The following is a 7,979-nucleotide window of genomic DNA, read 5'->3' as shown; positions in this document are numbered from 1 at the left end:
ATGAGTCACCAAAACGTTGCGCAACACACCCACATAATGCACAAAGTATTTTTCCTAACTATTGACACTAAGAAAACTCAAGATAAGAGAATGGAGCGATTCTCGACAAAGCATATCCAAAATTGTGTGATAAGATTCTGTCTTACAGGTAGATGTAACGATAGATGCCGCGAATAGCACGTGGGGTCAAAGTCTTTTTTTGCAGGCTATGTGCAAATGCTGATATTTTTTAATAAGGTTGTGATGTTCTAACGATCTTCGTCTCAAAACTTTAATGAATTGTTTCAGAAAAAAATAGTGTTTTCGTGAGTACTTTTTATTTATTTTGATTAGAAAATAGCTTTGAAGATATTTATAGGTTTATGTGTGTGTGTGTGTGGTTTTTTTTTTTTTTTTCCTCAGTCTTGACGCAACAAGGCTTAATTTTTAACAAAGAAGTGAGGGAGCCCAATAACCTTCAGTGCTTATTTTCATATGTAAATAGTCTGCATTCCATCTAATATTTATGGAATTCGCATGAAATTTAAAGTAATTGTTGGAGCAAAGTTCTCGTGAGCTCCCATGCAAATTAATCCATGGTTGCAACCACGCCCTAAAATATTATCATTGAATTAGTAATCGTTTTCAGATAGTTACCAACTACTGTTTTGAACTACGTCTTACTAAGAAATAAAGAAAAGCCTTTGTGCCGAAAAGTTTAAAGAAAAATAAGACGTTACATCGCGGAAATTTGCATCGGATTGAAAAAGGGTACCTTGCAACACCGAAACACGTGTCAACAGTTCTTTGCAAACTTGTGCGATTTGCAGTAGTTATATTTATTTGTCACATCTTACTACTTTTTGAATTTATTCGATTATTAATTGAAAGTTTGTTCAACTAACAAGTTTTTGTATGACTCTTAAAAAATCATAAGTAAAATTGTTTATTTTATTACTTATAAAAATCATTATAAATACTTAATCATTACTTGTGCACAGTGATGTTCCCATCTATTTTTCTGAGGGTATACCAAAGATATTTCATTCTTTGAGTATACTCCCAGTAATCCATTACGCACAATATGTGTCTGCGATACATAATATGTCACTATATGAAAATTTTTGAAGCTTGCGGGTGTACGCTAAATGTTCAAAAAATGTTTGAGAGTATACGGCGTATATAGAGTATACCCTATGGGAACACCACTGCTTGTGCAGACATATGTGCCACGTAGAGACAAAATTACTATAGTGATGACTTAAAAGCAATATTAGTGAATACATTCACTATTGAAAGAAGATACGAAAATTAATTAATTTTTTTTTTTTAAGTTGCATACAGTGAGTGGCAGAAGTATTCTTATGTTAATAGGCATACTTAAAACTGCACGAGAGCCAATATCACAAATTTCTTAATGTTAATGAAATTAAGGAGTTTTAAGCAGTAGGGTCAGGTGAAGGAAAATGGGACTTAAACCAAGTTTTTTCCAGAAAAGGGCTTAAAATCAAACTATTAGGTTTATTTTAATGAAACTTTTGATGCATTTTATATACATTGGATTCAAATAGATTAAGCATTAAGCAGAACTATTTAGTTTTGTTTAGTAGTTTTCTCTCAGTGTCACATTTAAAAGATCATGTGTTGATAGCCTCATGTTCCCCTATAGTATGGTAAAAAGAGGGTTCAGAAAATAGGGTGTATATGTAAACATAAATGTGTAAATATTGTCCTTGAAAAAAGAAAAATGAAATGAATGCAGCTTGGTTGCATTTAACGGTACAAATTCACAAAAATGTAGGTACATTCATTTTTTCGTTTTACTGAAACAAATAATGGCAACGTTATCAACATTTTTTTTTTTAAATTCTAAACTACATTTAGAGAGAAAAATTGTTAAGGAAATTGACTTTTTAAGGATAAAGGTACTTCCCAAGATAATGAAAAATGAGAAGAAATTTTGTTTTGTCACTTTGTTACAAAATATAGAACATTAGTCTTTGACAAACGTTAACTCAATGGCAAAAAGAATCATCGTAATGAAAAACTCTGAGCTACCCTTAATTAGAGTCCCTATATAGAAGCTACGCGTAGCTTCTATATAGGTGCTCTACCCTTAATCATAGACTCCCTTTTCATCACCTCAGAAAACGCTTCATAACAGGGCCGTATGCAAGGAGTTGGTTTTTATGGTTCAAACTCCCTCCGAAATTTTTCATATTGGTTTTCTTTCTTTATTTATTTTTTAGTGACAAAAATAATAATGTTGTTATTATTATTTTTTCAATTTTATGTGGGAAATGAAATTAGTATGACTGAAAAATTGAACAAACTCATTGTGTGTTTATTGTAGTTTATGGTAGTTATTGAGAAATTCATTTATTATGTAACAATATGGCGTTTGGTAAGAACAGCACCTCTTTCCATTTAGATAATCTATTGCAACAAAAATCAATAGAATATACATGAAACCAAATTTTATAGACCATATAAATGTTTCCAAAAATATAATAAAAATAAATTTTGGGAAAACCCCCTCCGAAAGAAAAGTCTGGTTACGGCTCTGCTTCATAATAAATCGAATCTTTAAATTCATTCTCATCTTTGTATAGATATCTGTTCTTTAAATAATGCCCTTTCAGTCTGTAGTAAAAATTACATCTTGTGCCTGTTAATACTGATTTTAGAAAGAAGTTAATCAACCGCATAAAGTAGTGTTCTATATGGAACGAACATAAAATAAATATTTGTCGTATCGTTTCCGCTGGTCGCCAGGTTTTAAAACTAAAACAAAAATACTTGCAATAATATCAAAAAACGTCCCCAAAAACGAAATAAACAAACATCTCTGTTGAGAAAGAGAAAATATCTTTTTCAATATTTCCCCACTTTACCCCCATGGACCCACTTTCCCCCGCTATGTTTTTTATTAAAATTCCTAATGATTGCAGTCATAAAAGAGAACATTATCATATTTTCTACTTTCAAAACATTTTTTAAATGAAGTATTCTACGCGTATTTATGAAATTATAGATATTTAATTTCATAACTTTTTAGTAACGTATAGTTAATTTAAGCCCAATAACGTTTGAAACGATTTGCGATCAACTTCTGCACACGATTTTTAGGGATTATTACTGTGTTATTGCAAAGTAAATTAATGCAACTGTTTGGACGTAAAACGATGAACAAAATCTGCTATTGAACATTTTTTTAGGCTGACTTTATTGCCAAATGACCTTTAAACAGGGGTGCCCATCTAAAAGGGGGGGGGGATCATGGCACAAACTGTGCCGTTGAAATTTTTAGAATGGGGTATTTTGAGAGGTATTTTTCTCTTTTGGGGACTCTTGCTTTTTGGAGGGTCTTCGTGATATTTAGAGGATGCGCCCTTGCACTTACGGGGGAGGGGGGGGGGGTTGGCACCTCTGTTTAAGAAGTAATCGCTTTATTCTAAATAAGTATGATAAGTTTGTAAGAGTAGGTCCAAGATTCATAGCAAAAATCGCTCAACACAGAGAGTTAAAATAATAATAATAATAATAATATCTCCACACAGGGGCGGCATTTCAACATTTCATTTGGGGGGTCGAGTTTTTTAAACATGAATTTTCTCAGTGTGGAATAAAATGCGAGTACATTTTTTTTAAGTAAGGTCATTAAAGAAATTCAAATTTTAATATCCACACTTTTAATTTATTTTATAGTCAGCTATAACAGAAAAGATCTTGATACTACCGTTTCTAAAGTAAATTTTTAATGCACGATTTTTGGAATCCAGAAGAAGAGGAAATCTTGGTACTATATTCCGTCAATATCCAGCGGCATGCTCTTGGCAGTATAGCTGAAGATGAAAGTCTCGTTTGTCCCATCATGCACCAAAAAAAAAAAAAAAATTCTCTAACCTTCTGAGACACGAAAATGATCTTTCACTGTTAGCTGAGTTGATTGGAATCGGTGAAAAAATAATTAAAACTACAAAGTCATGTTAGAAAACGCATCTTTAAAATTTTTCTCTTAAAAAAAAAAAAAAACATGCAAGTTTAAAATTTGTGCTCTAGTCTTCATTTTTCATTACTGAAGTACACTGGCTCTTCGCAAAACAGTTCTTTTTGCTTCGTTCAACAACTTTTACTTGTAACTGAAATATTTTATTTATCTTGTTCAATAACCTGCACATATAATATTGAACTTAGATTTATCACTAAATCTTGTGTTAATTTCATTAGAAACTGAATGAATCTATTATTTGATACAAAATATTAAGTCAATCATTTGACTTTGCATCATCATGTGGATTTTTGTCACTTTTTTATTTATTTATTTTTTAATATGTCCAATAAATCCAAATTAACAAGAAGCTCTTAATAGGAGCTCGATCAAGAGTTCTAGCTTTAACTTTTGAAGACCATTTTGTACCTCATCCAGCAAAAGTATCTGTTGATGCACGAATATTTTTCAAAAATAGCGTGTCTTTTGTAAGAAGCTTCCACGAAAGTATACAATGTATTGAAGTGCTAAATATGCCTCTTAACAGGAGGAATCAATGTTCACTCACTAATTGAACGTATATTTAAAATATGAGCGCAACAATGAACTCAAAATACCAAGAAACTTCTCGTAAAAATCGGGCCAGTCACACTGCACTACCCGTAAAATGCAGTCGTACATTAGAAGCAGAAGCATCATCTTAACACTACACTTACAAGTATGAGGCATATAAACCATATGAGGAAATTTCTTCTTTAGTTGAAAGAAATTTATTCTCCATCTATTTTTTTATTATGAAAGTTCTGGAAATGATTCATGAATTTCAAAGTTTTTATCCAAATAGCGAAAAACACTTGCTCGTGGCTGGACAGGTCTCGAGTTTCATCAACTTTTACTAAAGATCATCTGCAGATTTTTTTTTTTTTTTTAACTTCCTATTGCATATGATCACTGATTTGCGCGTTAGGTAAATTGAATTTCCTGATTTCTTAATATTCTGCGCAAAATATTTGGGGGTGCAACTGCAAACGCCCCCTCTTGCTCCCCCTATTTGCCGCCCCTGTCTCCACACATAAAATGTTTAATAACTACGAAATATTTGTGATTGAAATGAAAAACAACGTAAACAAGTTGTCAAGAACATGCTGCAAATCGCTATTTCGAGGCTACGATGGAACCTCTTCATCAGTGCATAAGTACTCAACACACAACGTAAAATTGGTGAGGTAACACCGACTTGAGTTCTTCAGTCACAACTTTTTGGTGTGTGTTGAGCACTTTGCACTGACGGAGAGGCTCTATTATAGCCAGTGATGATCCCATCAATTTTTCTGAGGATATACTCCATTATGCACAATATGTGTATGCGAGCATAAACATAACCTGTCTAAAAAATGCTTGAGAGTAGACGGCGTGTATGGAGTATAACCCTACGGCAGCGTTTCTTAACTTGTTTGATTAGTGGAATCTATTTCAATGTCGAATTTTTTTGTGAAACGCCTGTTTTTCCCTCAATAGCAGCGTTTCTTGATTTCTTCGATCAGTGGAACCCTTTTAAATGCACCCTTTTTTCGTGGAACCCTTAGTTTTTTTATCAATAATTTGCAGTGGCATAGCAAAGATTCTGCTCAAGAGGGAGTTCAGGTTCTTATCTCAAAGAGAGTATCAGATAAACTATTTGCCGTTAAATTGATAATTAAATAGACTTCACTATTGATCATTATAATTATTGCTATTTGCTGATTATTATTTGTCATTATAAAACACCAAAACACTCCTATTTGTATAGGCGGCGGGTGCCCCGAAAAAGTTGGGGGGTCAAAGGAGGTGCGGGGGAAGGACGCAGGTTTGGTGGGCGACACACCTTTAAAGCTAAAATTTTTCTTCAAAAATTGGGCAATTGAACTTTTACGTCATTATTAATGAATTGACCTTCTTCCAAAAATTCGAGGAACAGACTCAAAAAGCGGGACCAGATGGCCACAGAAGATTCCCTCCTACAAAATCAAAGTTCCATTTTAATTATTACGAAATGAAAAAAACATAAAACAAGCACTTTTCTTCAAACACGTGAATAGATCATCACTATCATTTTTCATTCTACCCTTAGTTTTGGGAGGGACAAAATCCCTATACTGTTGAAAGTGAGAGGGCAATCGCACCCTCCCCCCCCCCTTTGTCCCCTCGTACGAGCCGCCTATGCCTATTTGCGTTTCTGAGTATTTTTAAAAGGGATAAATAACCTTAGAATTTATGCATGAGTTATATGATTAAAATATTTACCTGCAATAGTGTTAATAATTCACTAAAATTTACAAAGAAAAGGTTTTTAAAACATAAAAATGTCTTTTATTTTACTACAATTTTTAAAGTTCTTTATAATTCACAGAGACTTTGATGTCATTGTATGTTATGTTGACTTAAATTGGTCCTCACTCGGTAAATGTTAAATCTGTGCTTTCAACTGCTTGCATATATACTTGGAGAGTGGCTAGTATTAATAGTAGAATACTTAAAATGTACCTTAAAAATAGTAATTTTATTCAATATTTGGTAATGATGCAGGAAAGGGACTTAGGGGGTGTCTCTCCATAAGTTTTTCAGCATTGAAGTCACTTTTAAACTATCTTTGGGGATATTAGGGGGTCAGTAGCTTCTTCCGGAATTTTTTCGAAATTGAAATGTTTAAAAGTGAGGTGCTTTATGACTGATCTTGGAAACATTTCGAAGTTGAATCTTAAAGGTACAATTTCAGGCGACAAATAAAATTATTAATATCGTGGCTAACCCTGATAGTTAATATAGCTCAGATTTGTGTACGAAAGTAAAAGTAAATTTATTTTTAATATTGGGAAAAAGTTTTTATCGATTTTTTAAGTGACAAATTTGAAAGATATGGAATAAAAACTTACGAGTCTCGTGGAACCCCTGAGAGGGCTTCGCGGAACCCTGGGGTTCCGCGGAACACAATTTAAGAAACGCTGCTCAATAGTATACTTTGGGTGAAGCATTCTAAAAATGGTTTATTTTCAATAAAAGCACTTTTTTTTGTTTAAAAAAAATATTTATCGACTTTTAAAAAAAAGTAATTCCAACACAAATTTCACTAAGCGTTTACAACTCGTTTCAAACAAAATTTTGAAGTTTTAATTTTAATGATATGAGTATAAATCCTTTATCAGGCTTTATCGATGAAAGTTGAATTCTCAGATCAGGTTCAACACTAAGTCTGAAATGATGATTTTTTTTTTTTTTTTTTTTTTTTGTCGACAGATAAGTTAAGAACATAAATCTAATTGCACACAGTAAACGTGAAAACAAGGAATTTTGTGACAATTGAGAACATTCATCTCTTAAATTGCACCAGAACTTCACTGAATGGCACAATTTTAAGTTTCTGGTGCAAGAAAGGATCAAATCCCATTTCAGTAAAAGAGTCGTATTCTAGAGCTGACATAATTGATGGCCATACGTTGAGAATAAATGACTTTTTAATCCACTCTATTGATATTTTCTCAGCCATTCCCCCCCCCCCATTCGGTACTCATTAAACATTTCACTCAAATCTTATTTTTTAGTGATTTATTTGAACGTTAAGGGAAAAAAAGAAAAATAAAAAGAAATACAAGTTTCGTGGAGTCTTTTGTGTGATCTCAAGGAACTTTGGGGTTCCGCGGAACACACTTCATAAAACGCTGCCCTATGGGAACAGCCATGATTGTGGACTTGAAAATGAGTTTTATAGTATTTTACTGACAATTTAAACTTCACGTTGTTCTTCATTTCATTCATATTTTAGTACAAAAGCTTTCTGAATCGTTTTTCAATTGACGAAATATTTAGTTCAGTAAAAAACGATCTTCCACAGCCACTTCGTCATTTTGGGCTTAAGAAATCACTCGTTCTTGAAAGGCATTTCAAATTTGATAGAAATACTTTACAGTTCTTGAAAAACGGATAACGTTGTCATAGCAATTGAAGATAACGTTAAGAATTATTTCGTTACCAA

At 32.8% G+C, this 7,979-nt stretch overlaps 1 protein-coding gene across 2 annotated transcripts in view; it reads left to right on the top strand.

The window, feature by feature from the left end:
* The first annotated feature begins 224 nt into the window (after positions 1-224).
* LOC129216172 (uncharacterized) overlaps positions 225-7,979 on the top strand; it is a 51,099-nt gene continuing 43,344 nt past the window's right edge. Inside the window, exon 1 of one of the 2 annotated variants that reach the window (XM_054850344.1) lies at positions 225-305. The gene's annotated coding sequence lies outside the window, so the exon portion shown is untranslated. The remainder of the gene's footprint in view (positions 306-7,979) is intronic. The other variant, XM_054850345.1, reaches the window with a different exon arrangement.

Source organism: Uloborus diversus, chromosome 2 (assembly GCF_026930045.1).
Source record: "Uloborus diversus isolate 005 chromosome 2, Udiv.v.3.1, whole genome shotgun sequence".
In the NCBI taxonomy this organism is placed as follows: Eukaryota; Metazoa; Arthropoda; class Arachnida; order Araneae; family Uloboridae; genus Uloborus; species Uloborus diversus.
Note: the sequence above shows the minus strand (reverse complement) of the source record. Positions and strands in the feature narration are given on the sequence as shown.